General features: G+C 41.8%; 1 long non-coding RNA gene across 1 annotated transcript; it reads right to left on the bottom strand.

Moving 5' to 3' along the window:
- Positions 1 to 841: 841 nt before the first annotated feature.
- Positions 842 to 2,933, bottom strand: LOC133968729 (uncharacterized). Its single transcript, XR_009924127.1, has 3 exons — positions 2,668 to 2,933; positions 2,478 to 2,530; positions 842 to 1,036 (listed from the first exon to the last, which is right to left on the bottom strand). It is a non-coding gene; the product is annotated as an uncharacterized LOC133968729 (long non-coding RNA).
- Positions 2,934 to 16,516: the final 13,583 nt, after the last annotated feature.

Genomic DNA, 16,516 nt, shown 5'->3' with positions numbered 1-16,516 from the left:
AGGAAGAACCGAGTCAGATTTAGTTGGATTTGTGGACCTTTGATACGTTCGATATTAATAAACTTGCTCTGCGGCAGCAGCGGCAGGGACTCATCAACGTTGTCGATCAATGACAGAGCGTTCGTGACAACGGCAAATGCAATCCGCCGATTCTGGGTTAGTCGAGCTTCACGGCCACAAACTGTCAAAGCAAAATCGAAAAAGATTGCTGCACCTTTGAAGCAAGTGATCTGCACCTTCATTTAATGGACTTTCTGCCAAGTTGGGTGGAGTTTTTGCGTATTCTTGTCCACAAACAAATAAACCAACAAACAGACACACATGGGGCGAAACCATAATGTCCTTGGCAGAGGTAACAAAACAAAAGAAGGAACAGACTTTGGTCTCATGTCTCAGACAGGATTGAAAAAACCAGACAGTCTAAAGAGACCAGTTCTTGGCTTTTAATTTCATGGCCTTAATGATTCTTTTTTTGGCAATAACAAGAATGTAACAATAACAATAATTGCTCACTAAATATTGTTACTTCATATTGTGATTTCAGCCTACGCGATTACCACAAAACCCCAGTGTGGTTACTGTTACTGCACAAAGCAGAGATTTATAATTGTTCTATTATTCCTATAAAAAGTTCAGGTTTCTCATGAGATTAATGTGACGTTCATTGTTACCTAATATCAACAAGAACCTAATGAAAGAAATGATGACGGGATGAAACCAGCTCCTCTTTCTCTCTGTTGGGGTTCGAGTCCTGTGTGTCCGCCCCCCCCACCCCCCCACATCGTATGAGGAGGCAGAAACTAATCGCACATGTTTTTTTAACTTCTTTTATTTGCTTGAAAACAGTTAAGTATTGAGAAACACGCTCTGAAACACTTCCAGGGAGTTAGAAGCACGTAGTAGGGGAGAGGTTTTTTATATATGTTTCGAGCCTCCACCAGATGGTTGGAGATGAACACGCCGCTCTCTGCCAGTCCACTTCACCGGAGGCTTCACCTTCCTCAGCAGAAGAAGAAGAGAAGGTTCTGAGATTTTCCTGTAGAAAGTAAAAAAAACAACAACACAGTGAACAAAGAAACCTGATTTGATTCGAGTTCAGGTTCTTTTAACTCACCACACATCAGAATTTAAGACTATTTTTATGTCCCCCCCCCGGTAGAACAAATGACAATAATAGAATGCACCAAGAACAATTTGATCTTTTATTCTCATCCATACACGTGGTTTAAAGGTTAAAGCCGTTTGTCGGGGAACAAACGCAACGTTTCAGCTGCTCAAACATCCCAGTGAAAGGGAACTGTCCGAACCTCTTACTAACGTGACTAACGACGGTAAATATGAAGCGATGACAAAGAAAAGACAAACATGACTCACAGCCTGTCGGAGGTTTCAGACTTAACAGTGTAACATCTGAGCTGAATCAAACATCTGCTTAAAACTCGAACTGTGTGTTTCTAGTTCTTTTTCTTATTTGCAAAGTTAGGTTCAACCATTTTAGACCAAATCCTTAAAGTGGATAAATTATCATCATAAATTGTATTATGAGCAAATGCTACTTTTTTCAGGTATTAGTTTATGCTAGTTACTAAACTTTTTATTGCCATGTATATTTAAAAAAACTATGTTAAAAAAACTAAAACTTTAACTTTAAAACTTTTACAGAGGAGAAACTAGTAACACACACCTACCAGCTTTATGTTGCTGCCATAGCCTCCACAATAATACTAGTCAGTTGGGTAAGAATATAAAAATAAAAACTTAGTGTGATCTCGAGAAAGAGCTTGAATCCAAAATGAAAAAGTTGTGGTGACAGCTGCAAAGTTTCCTCTTTTTTCTTTTTTTCTTTCTATATGTACTTAAACTAAGATTTTATGTTTAGTGATCATTCAGGTATATTTCTTAATACCATTGAAGGTGTGATTAATCAAGCAAAACACACAAAAAAAGTAGAGTGAATATCTATAAAAAGCTGGACCGGGTGATAACACGATAATGATTATCACAATACAAATGTTCATAAATGGCAATATGAGCAAAGTGATGAAATACAACACATAACATCAGGTTTGTTATATATATAATTATCAGTATTTACTTTTTTTCACACTGTATGTGTTAGTTTTCATTCCATTTATATTTTCTGTATTTTGTTATATTTCCTTACAGTTAAGTAGTGCATGTTACTAACTAGTACTTACTGAAGCCTATTTTGGACTCTGGCTGCTGTAATATTGGAAATGTTGCCATTGTGGAACTAATATAGGATTTTCTTATCTTATCAAAAATAAAATGTTTGGCTCTATCCCACATTGTTAGACCTTGAATTTGAATAAGGAAAATAAAATCCTTAAAAAAGATGAAATGTGAGCTTGAGTTTTGCTGAGTGTAGAACTGCTTTGACCTGTTTCATGAGCGTAGTGCTGCTATTGTGACTTCTCTCTAATCTGGAACAGTGTTTTACTGACGCTACACATTACTGTACACATCTGAGCCACAGTTCATGTTCCTCCCTCTGAGCTCTTCCTCATGCCTGTGAAATAAAAGCAGCATGTAGCCGGGGTTCAAGTGAGGTAGCTGCGAGTCGTTCGCAGTGGAGGATGTAATACTCACGCATCTTGTTTTGTGTGTGTGTGTGTGTGGATGTGTGTGTGTGTTTCTGCATCTCACCATCTGGCTGCCATCAGCTGCTCCAGTCGAGGTCCTGCTGACAGTCGGGACCAGCTGGCTGACTGGACAACGGTACAGTTGTAGCAGAGCAGACGGAGGCAGGTTCCTACTGCTTCTGACCCCAGCGGGAGAAAACACTGTTTTCCTGTTTCTTTGGATTCAGTCATTCTGTGCATTTGTGTAGTGTGGAAAAAATGGCATATTTTTTCTACAATATACTTATACAAATATTTTCTTTTTGTCATTTGAGGATGATTCATTCTTACTTTTAAAATACTTTTTAAAATATGTATATTCTATATATTTTTGTATGTGCAAAACTTCAATAAGAGACATGTTTTACTGAACATTGACCATAAATAAACTATGTTATATGTGAGTGCACTTTTCTAAATTTTCTTAATTTCTTCAATCAGATGTTGGATTTAAAAGTTCATGTTATGAGATTTTATCTAGAAAATTAAGATTTAAATAAAATTAATTATATAATAATTAATAAAAATAAAAAAATTAAAAAATAATATATATATGACCGTACTGTAATTTTAAATTAGCTCCACTTGCACCTGCTAAATAATTACCATTCTTCTTATGTGATGTAGTTGTTTTTAATAATATCCGTCAGTTTTTCCCTGTGAAAACATAGATCTTGGAAAATAGATCACATTGTACAATTCATTTGAAACACAACCAGCGGTGGGATTCAACAGGTACATTTACACTATTACTGCACTTAAGTAAATTGTTATATATCGGCCATAATGATGTAGTATAGTGTTGCATATGTGGAAGAGGCTACATTCAGCACGTACTTTCACTTTTCATAATTCAAGTGTTTTTAAAAGCAAGTACTTACTTATACTCAAGTAGAATAATCAATGTAGTACTACTGCTTGTCCATTTATTCGTAATTTTACTTGAGTAAAATGTTTCTGTACTTCCTCCACCACTGGACACAACAGACAGAAAGTTACTGTGTCTTCACGTGAGACTTTTGACTTTTGCAGCTCTCAGGTCTGTGGCTACATTTTCAGACCTGGATGAGATAAGAGCAGAGTCAGTGAAACACAGTGAACTCAAACATCCTCATCAACCCATCAACTCAGAACGCCTGCCAGCGCCACAGCCTCGATGGCCTCTCTGCTATCTGCCTCAATCCTCTTCACGCTGCAGATGTGAATACGTTGGGCTGATCGCCTGCATGTGCAACTCACAGTCAAGTCGGCGCTTCATTGTTTTGGCCACCTTCCTCAGAATGGTCCCTCCAGGCGGGACTGGACTGGAGCGGAGCAGCAGAACAAAGCATGGCCTCTGGCCCCGGTGTTGTTCCACCACTTCCACTACTAATCACAGCGTCCAAAACACAGAGGCTCGCATGTCTGCATCAGAAAACGATATTTGTGGAAAAATCTGTTTGTAATAATGAGGAGTAATCCAAACAGTGAGATCAGGATAAATTTAGAGAACTGAGTAAAACTCAATGTGGGATGGCGTTAACACATCATATGAAGCCCATTTTTCTATTCTCCCTGGAACATTAGATCCAGCGTTGTTTGGATCCAGACCCGTTAGCCGTTCTTAGAGCTGCTTTTAAATTCTTTTGGATTCTGTTTATGCGTTTACTTTCCTGTGTTACTGTTCACTGACATCTTGTGCAATCAGGGCAGATCCTGTGAGCCACAAAATAAAAAAAAATTAAAAAAACATCCCGCTCATCACGGCTGCGAGGCAGACACGAAATCCACATTCGTGATCTGCCGGGGAGACAAATACTTCATGGGAAGGGGGGGCGGATTGTTGCATCTTTGAAACTAACGAAGAGTGGGGGAAATCATACAAATCAAAGCTGTAGAACAGAAGCAAAAAAGACAGAAGACAAGGAGGAAGGTGTCAAATCGTGGGGGTAAATTAACCCACAGTGACGTTTTGTAAGCGTTGAGTCGGATTCTTGTGTTACTGCAGTCTGGCAAAATGGTGGTGACATTTTGTGTGATGGTGTATTGTGTCTTTAGCGGCAAGCCTGGATGCCCCGGAGGTCTGAGGGTTGTGACTCATGCTCAAAGCCTTTGCGCCTGTGACATGGAGGAAAGGAAATAGGAGCCAGATGCCAACAGATATCCACAAACACATGGCTCAATGCGACAGACCCCGCTCTGTTGGTGTGTGTGTGTGGGTGTGTGTGTGTTCCCAGAAGTCTACACAAAGGATTCAGGTGTGATTTTCCAGTGGTGATTTTTACGTCAACGTCTTGTGTTTACAATACTCAAGAACCAAAACAAGATCTAAAACACCCCCCCACACACACACACACTTCCAGATACCAGCCGTGTACAGTACGAGGAATCATGGCTTCTAATTGTTTACTCTGCAGCCTGTCATTTGGTCTCAGGATGAATTATGTTCTTTCCAGTGTTTCGGAGGGAAGGAAAACATTTAGAAATTTGAGAACTGGTGCAGATGTTGGTTTCCATCAGAAATATCTTAATATACTGTGGTGTACTGCCAGTAAATTATTGTTAAAACAAAACAATAACAAACAAAACAAGATCCACCAAACTGGAACTTTCACCATCTGCTTATAAAAGTTGATTCAAGGAATGAGGATGAAGATCTGGTCTTTAGGAAGTGCAGATTTAACAGGGTTTTTACTAATTTCTCTGCATTTTGACTCAAAAGCTACTTTTAGACATTCACTAGTATGTGAGAATTCAAAAGAGAGAGAGACTTCCTCTGCCTGGCTCCTCGTAAAGGAAACATCAGCAGCTCGCCTGGAGGAATCACCTTGAGCCAGTTGATGATGCTTCTAACATCTCAAACGTAGAAGATACCAACTAAGATGTTGAGGGAGTTAGTAGTGATAAGGGCCGATCCCGGTGATGTGATGTGATCTCCGCCGCAGAATGAATGCGTTACATCCTGGCTCTACCTGCTACACCATTTTAAATTTAAGTGTCTGAACCGATAACCACCTGCTGCGTTGTTCATTCATGAAATAGCTTTATTTTAGATTTTTTTTCCTGTTGCATGTAAAGTTTCCATCTATCACTTTGTACCCTGGGTGAATAATAGTATGCTGAGGTCGGCCAAAGAACACAGCATCTGTCAAAATCCATTTTAGTTATTTATGAGGCACGATAGGTGAACAAGACGGAACATAAAACTGTCAGTGATTAAACAAAGTCGACACGGCGGCCGTTCATTCAGTTATTCGGTTTGTTTAAACTGGAATGACAAGAGTTGTAGCCTGAACAGGGAGGAGGTCACAGACTACGCACTGTGGCTTCATGAACAGGATGCAGATGTGAGGAATGTAGAGTGGTTGCCAGAACAAAATATGAAAATAGCGACAAATCATGCAAATCAACAATTCTGCAGGAAAGATAATGGGTTATTTGTCAATGTGGTTGTGTGGTAGACGGGTGACGACACTTCATTATGCAAAGATCGTAGTGATTGTGATTGAAGTTTGGGGAAAGTAAGGGGCACCACACATGAAACTGTATAAATGAGTATATAAAGATAGACGACTATGGGTGGGGCTTCATGAAATAGAATATCAAAGACACTTCCGTACATCTGGAGAACATGGACCAGGAAGATAGATATAATCAGAAATGTGCAAGGCCCTTCAAATGATTCAGCATTTGTAATTAATCAGAACAGGGAAGAAACTAATCATTGTGCTTGAAGAGGTAATTACCATTTCAGAATGGATCATCACACCATGGGAGGGGAAAGCAATCCTGAATCATAATGTGCATTTTGTGTACACGAACCGGATGACCCGTGTTATCTCTTAAAGGACATGACTTTTCCTGAGTGGTGGTTCTCCGGAGCGCAGCACTGGATGACATTTCCTCAAATGATTGATCTAAAGCCGCTGTGCTTCAGTTGAGGATTAGTCACCTGGACACCTGGGACCTGACACGCATCTGTCAGCGGGCAGCAGGACGTACAATGTGGGCATTATAAACAAAAGTGGAGAGTAAATGGCTCCAATTTGTGAGTCACTAAACCATCATGCTGCCGCTGCTTGTTCCCATAAAGCTTTTCAGCCCGACATGAACCCTGATGTAGCTCACGCTGTTTATGTTTTCCATCACATTCTTGTCTGTACTGGAGCACAGAGTGAAAAGGACGAGTGAAAGTGGGCGTTGGGTGTGACTGGTCAGTTCACACAGACTTAGCACAGTCATCGGCTTATTGTTTGAACCACATTGAGCTCAATTGGCTTAATTGCATAATTGTCTGTCTCCATTGAAAAAACAAAGTGCCTTCACTGCAGCAAGAGAACGTCTGCAGCTACACATTTTGTTGCTCTCATGCACATGGAGATACACGTGACACCACCTTTCTGTAGCTGCTTTCAGCCTTGCACTGAACTCTGGGTAATCTCCGTACATCCTGTAAAATGGTTGCGTGAGAGCCTTGTAAAAACTCGAGTCGATGTGAGAACACGGCAGAAGATTCTCTGGGAGATTCACCGCGAGTGAATGGGCGTATTCATTTCTCACATGCAGTGGACGGTTTCCACCACGTTCTTGTCTGTACTGGAGCCCTCAGTGAAGAGGACGAGTGGAAGGAGGCGTCAGGTGTGACTGGCCAGCACAGACCCAGAGCGCCCAGTCATCAGCATATTGGTTGAGATTGTCCGATTCAGCCAATTGGCCTTATTGCTTTTTATCCTGCAGTTGATATCGAATCTCTTTAGATTGCAAACACTTAGAACAAAAGAAGAAAGTGTCCTTATAAAAAATAAAGTGAGTAGTCATAACTCCCTCAACTGAATAAATGATCAATAACTAATAAATACATAAATAAATGTAATGAATAATTAAAACATTGTCTGCAGAGGGTTGCGTAGAGAAAATACATGAAACATGAGCCTTGTTTTACACTCTACTGGTTAATATAAATGATTTTCTCCAGACTCTTTACATTCATCCACTCCTCCAACCATGGTGTTGACTATTTTTGGCCATTTCTTTTGCTTTTAAAAGATTTAATCCAGTGAGGGTGTCAAAGACAATTTGCCTCCCTAGAATCTGATCAGTGAGACGATTGCTGCTTCGGCTCGGCGGCTGTACACACAGCACAGGACTAATGGAGCAGACCCGCCCCCATTTAAGTGTTTCCATATTTCCAGATTGCCTTTAAATTGTACATTTGACCTCTCTGCCTCGCTAGCTCACGTGCCATTAAATACTAGGAAAGCTTAATGTTCCCTGGCACTAGAACACAGATAAAATAACACAGCACCATTCTTTCAATGCACATGCTGCCAGAATATTACTGTGCTTGTGACTTTCAATGGGCAGGTCTGATCTTGGTGATTTATTGACTTTTCTGTGCTTCCAGCTGTGTTGTTTATGGAGTCCTTTGAGGATTTCTCATATACATATTGTTTCAGTATTGTTGGAACGGTATCAACATGGTTTTTGGGCCTTAAACCCAGACAAAAAGCAAGTTTGCCAATTAGAATGAGTGATGCACAAATGGACAGAGGGGGTGAATATTAGGAATAAACAGCACATTTAAAAAACATTATGCAGTAGTTTCTGGTAGCTGCTCCAGTAAACATTTCACTTAAATGTTGTTTGCCCCAGGGTAGCTGCAGGCATTACGCTCAAGGCTGAAACCTAACTGTGGGCATTAAAGGGACATTAAGAGGCCCACATGGCCGCACACTTACTTGATCTGGTTGCAGGCCAGCAGCTCTGGGCTTCACCCTCTGTGCTCGCATGAAACATCAAAGACGAGGACGCAGAGCACGAGCAGCACACACTCATAACTGGGAGCAGGACGAGCTGGAGCCACGCGGCTCCCGCAGCAGCTTGTTGTGCGTCTGAGACTTTTTCCCTGTGTTTTCTTACAGCGGTGATAGTTAGATGCGCTGACACATTGAAAACGGCTCCCCCTCGAGAAACAGATGGTGCCAAGCTGAAGCGGGAGGATTTCAATAGACAAGGCCCTCATGCAGCAGAAAGTGCAGCTGCAGCGAACTGCTGAGCGCAAAGACGCCCGATGACGGGACGACGATTAGGCCGCGATGCATTCAGCCTGCAAACCACAAGCAGAGGGCGGCTCGGTCGAGTGGGGCTCGGACACGTGCTGAGATAACACGGCATGTTCACTGGTTGTCACAGCACGAAATACACTAAGTCATTTGTGAAAGAAAAAAACCCTTAAAAGCTGCAGTGAACAGTAGATCTGGACCAACACTGACAGATTCTCAGAGCAGAAGTCAGGGTTTTGTCGGACGTTCACGGGTTAACACCTGCCTTGTTAACATGTCAGTGTAACAGGACACCGGCTTATGACCTCATGTTGACATGCATTGCTGTATTCCCTGTTAAATCTTAATTAAAAGGCATGATATGACATGAGCACAAGTGAAACTGGGGCAGCTCTTGACAGACAAAATGTAACTGAACCATCAGCGAAAAAAAAAAAAAAATAGCAAAGCAAAGCAGCAAAACAGTTTTTCCTGATTTGAAATATGAAAAGTTTAATCGGCAGATACATTATTTAAATCATTGCCTTGTCTTTCTTTTAACCAATTACAAATGTGATCACTCAGCACACTCCCCTATCCAAATATTGCTCAGTAACTTGTTATCTGTTTTACTCCCTTGCATTTTTTTAGGGTTTTTTTTTTTAAACATTTTTACAAATGTCCCAGGAAAAACCCATGCGCTCTGATTTTTACTGGGTTTCTTATAAATTCTTGCTGCCATACACACTCACCATTTGTTATTTCCTGGCCCTATTTTAAACAGAAACCTACCTTAATGCAGTTCTTTGAAGACGAATATACTACATTTAGTTCATGATTTTTTAAATCTTTTTCTTCATTTACTTGTGCAACATCTTTCCAGCCTTCTTGATCATTTTGATTCTGAATCACTGTGTTGAAATATTGGATGATTATTCAGACGTTGATGGTCACACCTGTTCTGCAGCCTTGTTCTCTTTCATGGTGAGGAACAAGAACAACCAAATTAATCTTCATCTCTGTGTTACTGGGGCGTGCCTTTTGTGACTGAGGACTTAGTCACAAAAGCCAGAACACTTACCTCTAACCCTTCCTCTTTATGGTTTTGATAAGGACAGGAACCCAACCTTGTTCTAATCTGTTCAGCTGCAGTAAACCTCCTTCCTAAGAAGCTCTGACACAAACTTTACTTAAGTTATTGCCACGGAAATGAAAGGAAATAATTGACCCGATGCAGTAAATCGTCTTTAACTACGCTGGAAAAAAGTGCAGCTGTTGTGGTGAGAGTCGGTGCAAAGTGGCCCCTGCTTCTGCTCGAGTGTGCTCAATTAGACCAGAAACACACAACAGACCGGAGTGTCACCTTTTCCTAATAAGCTGACTTTGCGGGATGGTGACGGCAGCATCTGCATCTGATCGAACCATTTGCCAAAACATTTTATTCACCCGGGCCACTAATAGCTTATATTAGTCGCATGTATTAATGTGTTGATCTCTGCTTTCAATCGCCGTTGCTGTTGCATAATTAAGAGACTGGATTTTTCATGTGCATTGCTCTGAAAACAAAAAGCTTCAGAGACGTGAGTCCACTCAGGTCCCGCTCATTGACGCCGAGGAAGCAGAATAGAACCACGAGGCATAGAGCTGACCTCTGACAAAGTTGAGCAGGGGAGAAAATAACATTTGAGAAAAACGTTCACATAAAAATGTGTTTGTGTAAGTGACATAATAAACCGTCACCCACAACCTAAAGTAGGAGTCAGCAGAGCACACACCTCTGCCAAGGCCCAACAGTCCAATTAAATTCAATCAGGCTGAACAAGCTGAACAAACTTTTACACACTCACATCAGGTCCCTGAAAGTGAATTTATTATTAAAGGACCATGACTCATTACCTGGGAAATCAATGAAAATATATTTTGCAATGTAAAATAAAGTGTTAAAAAGATCCTGACCAGAGCCAAATCCTTTCACAATGCTTCACGGCTGTTTTTTGCTTTATAACCAACAAACCAACAAACTGACAGGGGTGGAAACACAGCCCTTTCATTAGTAGAGGCAAATACAATATATTACCATGATGAATTCTTCTGATTTCATTATTTTGAATGGAAGAACATCATTACAATAATTATCGTCCATGACCATCCACAAAGAATCTGAGGACGCAACGTTCCTGTTACTGTTGCAAACGGGTCCTGAGTGAAAAGGAAAATTCACTTGTTTTAGATGAGGTGGTGTAAATGAACCACCACAGCGCTGCGCTCACTCTCTAACCGGGAGAGAACAAATTGTAAATGCGGATCTGATGCTGCACAAGGTTATCTGATGTTATAATCTGATGTCAAACCACATGAGAGTGCTTCTGAACCAGTGTGACACCCGAGCATTAGAGTAAAATAACCTGCTTCTCCTCGACTCGAGTACAACACTTGTGTTTCATTTGACATTTACATGAGTCGCAGCTAAAAGTGGTTCAAAACAAAAACCTACTTCAAATCGCTGCCTCGAAAGCTCGAGTTTCATCATGTGCCCGAAGTGCATCAAAAGAAATGAGCAGCACATTATTACAGAAGGAAGCAGAGGACCTAAAGTGCAATAATTCCTCACTAGTGATAGATCTCTGTGAAGGTTAATAAGGCCCAGAGACGGTCTTATTCAACCTGAAATGAACAACTGATGCTGTTGGTTCAAGTCGGGTATTGCACCCGGGTGACGGGCGGGCCTCAGTAACACACGGCGTGGGTTCAAGGCCGAGTCGTGGCGGCAGCGGGGAAAGACACGAGCAGAGGGCACGAGACGCAGCGACGGGATCTCCTCTCTTCCTGTGAGGGGAGTGACATTAGGAACAAAGAGGCCAGTTATGTGAGCTGTTCTTTCTGGGACAGGCAGACTGACAGAGGCCAAATACTCCCGGCCCGCCAAATCAACCGCCCACGCAGGGTGGGGTCACTCCGGGATGACTCATTCTCACACACACACACACACACACACACAGGAAACAAGGAACACACACACAAATGCGCTTATAGGCATAAACTGTTCACACACATTAAACTCTCTTCAAGACTTGAGTCGGGCAAGGTGAAGAAGTGCAACCGCGCAGAACCGCGAGGAAACGTTTAATGGAAACGTCAAAGGAAATATCACGTTGATTTTTTTCTCGGGTTTGTCTGCGGCGCAGGTGAAAGTGCTCCTGGTGGGATTGCCTGTCTGGCCGTCTCTCGTCACTGATCGTGTGTGTGTGTGTGTGTGTGTGTGTGTGTGCGTGTGCGTGTGTAGGCGTGCTTTGTTTTCATTTGCCATCCAGGCACCGTGCCAGACCAAATAGCCTCAGACTTCTCTTTACACTCTGTTTCTAGAGCCCTCCCCTGTGAGATAGCACTTTCCACGGCTCCGTGGAAAAGGCTCTGTCAATGTTTCAACCTCCATTAAGTCACACTAAATTACGCCGGCCAGACAAATAAACAGCGTTAACGCGGAGTGGTGCGGTTGCTGTGTCACTGCTGGTGGTCAGCCGAACTACCAGTGGCAGATTTCCATGTCCTCTTCCCTGATACGTTTGTTTGAGTTCCTCGAGGCGTCACGGCCTCGGAGATGTGACGTGTGCTTTGCTGCCACTTGCCGAGCTGCTTATGTTAATTTGATAATAACCATAGGGCCGACCGTTCCCTAGCAACATAATATTTGGCCGCAAATAGAAACTAATGGACAAACATTGGCCATGCTCGGCCACCTTCCAGACCCCGCCTCTAGGCTTCCACGGCCATTTTTATGAATGATTGCTCGTGAAGCGCAGCGGCTTTATGAACTGTGCCATACTATGGGACTCAGTGAAAAGGAAATACTAAACAGTTGAGGAATCGGTTGTTTGTTTTCACACTGGAGCTACAAGGTCATCAGTCTGGAGTCGCTGTCATTTTTTGTATTAAATATTATGTTTTTGCTTTGATTTAACACTAATAAATAACATCTGGGCTTAATTGAAACATCTAATTTGGTTTATTTCATATTATACATGAAGGAGGATCAGATCACACAGTGAGAGGTTAACACAATAGAAATTCAAACCTTATGATTCAATGTATTTCTATATTTATCCCTGTTGCAGATTAAATATGAAGGAGTCAGCATTATTAATCCTTTGAGTTATCATTTATAAAAAAATGAATTCATCAGGAAATAAAATACGTACATTAAGGTGGTCAGCTTGGTACCAGACAAATGAAAAGAGTTATCATATGAGTTAATAACTTGTTAACTCTAAGTCGAAGTAAGTTGAATAAACTAACTTCATGTATTTGTACAGTTAAAGTATTTTTTTTTATTTGGTCCAACAATTTAGGTTTTCCAGTGTTGTTAACAAATTATTATTATTACAATTCTGCAGTTTCTCTTTGTTTATGCAAAAGAAAATGATTCTACTTTCTTGTGGCACAGATCTTAAGTATCCATGTTGGGGTTAGACCTCATGAGGAAAAGGACATTCCCTGTTCAATGTAAAAAAAAAATCAAAAACACCTCTGAGCCACAACTTTGCACTTTGCGACATGTTCCCGTCAAATCAACTTACTCCTCACTGGAGTGACAACAAATCCTCGACAGGAAATAGTATGTTTATTGTGTTTTAGTCATGTTTGCTAAATATGACAGTGCCCGGCTGTATCTTTTTAAACATGAGATATATGTCAAACAATCTTTAGTCGAGGAACAACTGGCTCTTACAGGCCGAGAAGGGAAGTAGTAAAATACAGAAAAAGAAAGTAGCGTCTCTTAGTTTTGAAAGAACGTCAAAGTTATCCTCCAAAAGGAAAACAGTCAGAGTACCTGGTATTCAGCCCTCTTTTTTAAAACGATTGTTAACTTTTGACGATGTTAATCCATAGCTGGGAAACTAAAAGGTACAATGAGGTGCTGAGGAGTCGGATTCCCGCCAGGCCACACTTTGCTCTCACGGCATTGTTAAGGCCTCCAATCGGCTGAGGGTCCCTTATATGTTACGCTATAATAAAGCGAGATCAAATAGACGGCGGGGGCCAGAGGAACTGCTCGGGGATCGCACGTGTTTTGGTTAACGCCAAACAGATGTCGCTCGTACTGTATGATTACTGCATTATAGCATGGATTGTATACCCACTCAGACAGGAAAGAGATGGCAGCTGTTAGCCATCAGCGTGGAGCCACTGCAGGCCGCAGCCGGGCCTTCTCAAACACACATCAACGTATGCACATGTTCCGCAAAAAAATATACACTATACAAGCCCGTGCAGCCGGATGTGCAGGCGCACGGGAGCATGTGGAGGCACGAACACACGCACTCACAGACCTTATCCCTTTTATCTGGGTAATCTGCTGTTTAACGTCAGGACCCGCCGCTCTCCCACTGCCGCCCCCTTTTTCAAAAAGTGCAGAGCTTCGGCTGAGTAACGTAAACATCCTGAGATGGCCGCTGCCCCGCGTCCTAATTTTCTTTTTCATAACAGAGCCCTGGTTATTTCAGGGCTCTGGGTGACCCTGAAACCAGAAGTTTCCTCACTCCTCCTCTGTTGTTATTTAAGGACAACTTGTGTTTCCCTCACTGCTCTCTCTCTGTCTCTCTCTGTCTCTCTCTCTCTGTCTCTCTCTCTCTCTCTCTCTCTCCCTCTCTCTCTCTCTCTCTCACTGGGTGTGGTTTTTTTGCAAGAGGCAAACTCGGGTGAATGATGTGGACTCTCCCCACAGTCATAGCTTTTTGAATCAATCCACACCCTTCAGCTAAAAGAGGAGTTTGGAGGAGGTGGGGCGGAGGGAGCGCTCGGAGCACACTTTGAGCTCGGTCTTGAGCTCGGAGGCTTTTGGAGGCAGCGTGTTCGTAGGCTGTGACCTGAGCTGTCTCTCCGCTGCACTCTGTGACTTTTGGATCTCGTCAGTTAAAGCCTGAAGAGGCTTCTTTTTTTTTTATTGCTACACACTTTCTTTCTTTTTTCTTTTTTCTTCTTCTCTTTTTTACAGCCTTCACTCTAAGACGTGTGAGTATAAGAATAACTTCAGCTCGACTGGCATTTCAGAGGTGAGTGAAGTTTGCAGGTGGTGGCTGTTGTTCAGGTGAAAATGAAAGTTGAGGAAGTTTTAAGGAAGTGGGAACTTTAATAAAACTGTCTTTTTTGTTGACTTTATTTAGCGGAATAGTTTTCAAAGTTTGAGGTAAAGCAAGAATGTTGTCCTTTTTATGTTTTCCAATTATGAATATTACATCCCTTGATACATTATCTTTAATTTTTTGTCTTTTTTATATTTAAAGATTTGTCTTTTGTTACACAGTCGCTGTTTCATAAGGGAACACGCACGTGAAATGACTTTAGGGGTTGAGGCTTGCATAAGAGAAATTAAAACATGACGAAACAAAAGAAGTAACAAATGAGCATCAATAGTTGTAAACATGAGTTTTTCACACTTCCAAACAGATTTCCTGATCAGAAAGTTTGCTTAAATTGTTAGAAACTCCGATGACGTGGAAGCGTGAACTCATTCCGATGTTTGTAGATGAGAAAATAGTGATCAGTTCAGTGTTGTACGTGGCGGCTTTGAGAAAGTTCAACTCTCACCACTTTAAAACTAGCAAATTTAGTTTTTTTTAACTTTCCAATCAGTTTCAGACTCGTGATTACTTTGGGCTCAGTTACGATTCCTTTTTTTTGTTTCGTTTGCAAAAACTGGAAAAGTTTCCTTTGTCTTCCGGGACCCGGGAGCATAATTAGCTTCTCCATTCATCGGGTCTCCGGCCTTCCTCCGCTCTCCTCGCCAATTAACAGATGTTATTTTTCAAAAAGTCGGATTCCCTTTCTTCAGGATGAATCTCACGTTCAGTGTCAGTGGAGGCCGATCATGCCTCACCGCGACTTTAACTGGAGGGATATGTTCGTTCGGAGTTTCGGTTAATTCAGGAAGAAAACATCCAAAGAAAGATCACTTGCAACATGTGGCTTCTCTGCTCTCAGTCGTCCTCACTCTGTCTTCCTTCCTCCGCACGTTGAGACTTGGCACAGATGTAGGAAGTGGCCAGTCTCATTCACCTGACATCACTTTTCTTTCACACAAGCGCACACTCACACACACACACACACACTAGCACCAGTCCCCCCCCCCCCCCCCCCCCCCCGATTCACTGCCTGCCCATTTAGCTTTTCGAGTCTATCTGGGTTTCCTCATTTAGCAGTAAAAATCAAGCTGATACTGTCCAGAAAACTGGAGACACACACACACACACACACACACACAGAACTCGGACTGTAAAAACACACCTGTCTCAGCCTATATGTCGGGGGGGGGAGGGGAGTGTGTGACAGTCCAGACTCGGTTTAACTTCTCTAACAAACTGAACAAAGGGCTGGGAGCAGCAGCAGTGACTCACTGTGACAAATTACTGCTGACATGAAAAGTCGTTGTACTCAAACGTGTCTGCAGCTTTTCTTCACAGGATTTATCTTAGCAGAAACATCAAATTTCCGTTTTAAATTTCCTCTCTTTTCTTTTTTTTTTATTCCAGCGGGGGGGGGGGGGGGGGATTTCTGCTTCATCGTCACAGAGAGAGAAAATAAAAGCAAATAAATGTTAAATAAACAAATTCATAGTGATTGAACTTCACTATAAGTTTGTCTGCAGCGTACTGTTCATTAAAACTGCTTTACATCATCTTGGAATCTAATAAAATACAACACATCAGAGGAGGTGCACCGAGACATCGTCCAGGCCCGGCTCATTGAATTATATCAAGCCTGGTATTTAATGGGCACAGAGGAAACTGGGCAAATTCTCGTAAATCAGATACGTCATGAGGCTGTTTCACGAATTGTGTAGTTTGTGATTTATAAAGA

The sequence above is a fragment of the Platichthys flesus genome, chromosome 14 (genome assembly GCF_949316205.1).
Source record: "Platichthys flesus chromosome 14, fPlaFle2.1, whole genome shotgun sequence".
NCBI classification, from domain to species: domain Eukaryota; kingdom Metazoa; phylum Chordata; class Actinopteri; order Pleuronectiformes; family Pleuronectidae; genus Platichthys; species Platichthys flesus.
This window is presented reverse-complemented; position numbering and strand designations above follow the sequence as displayed.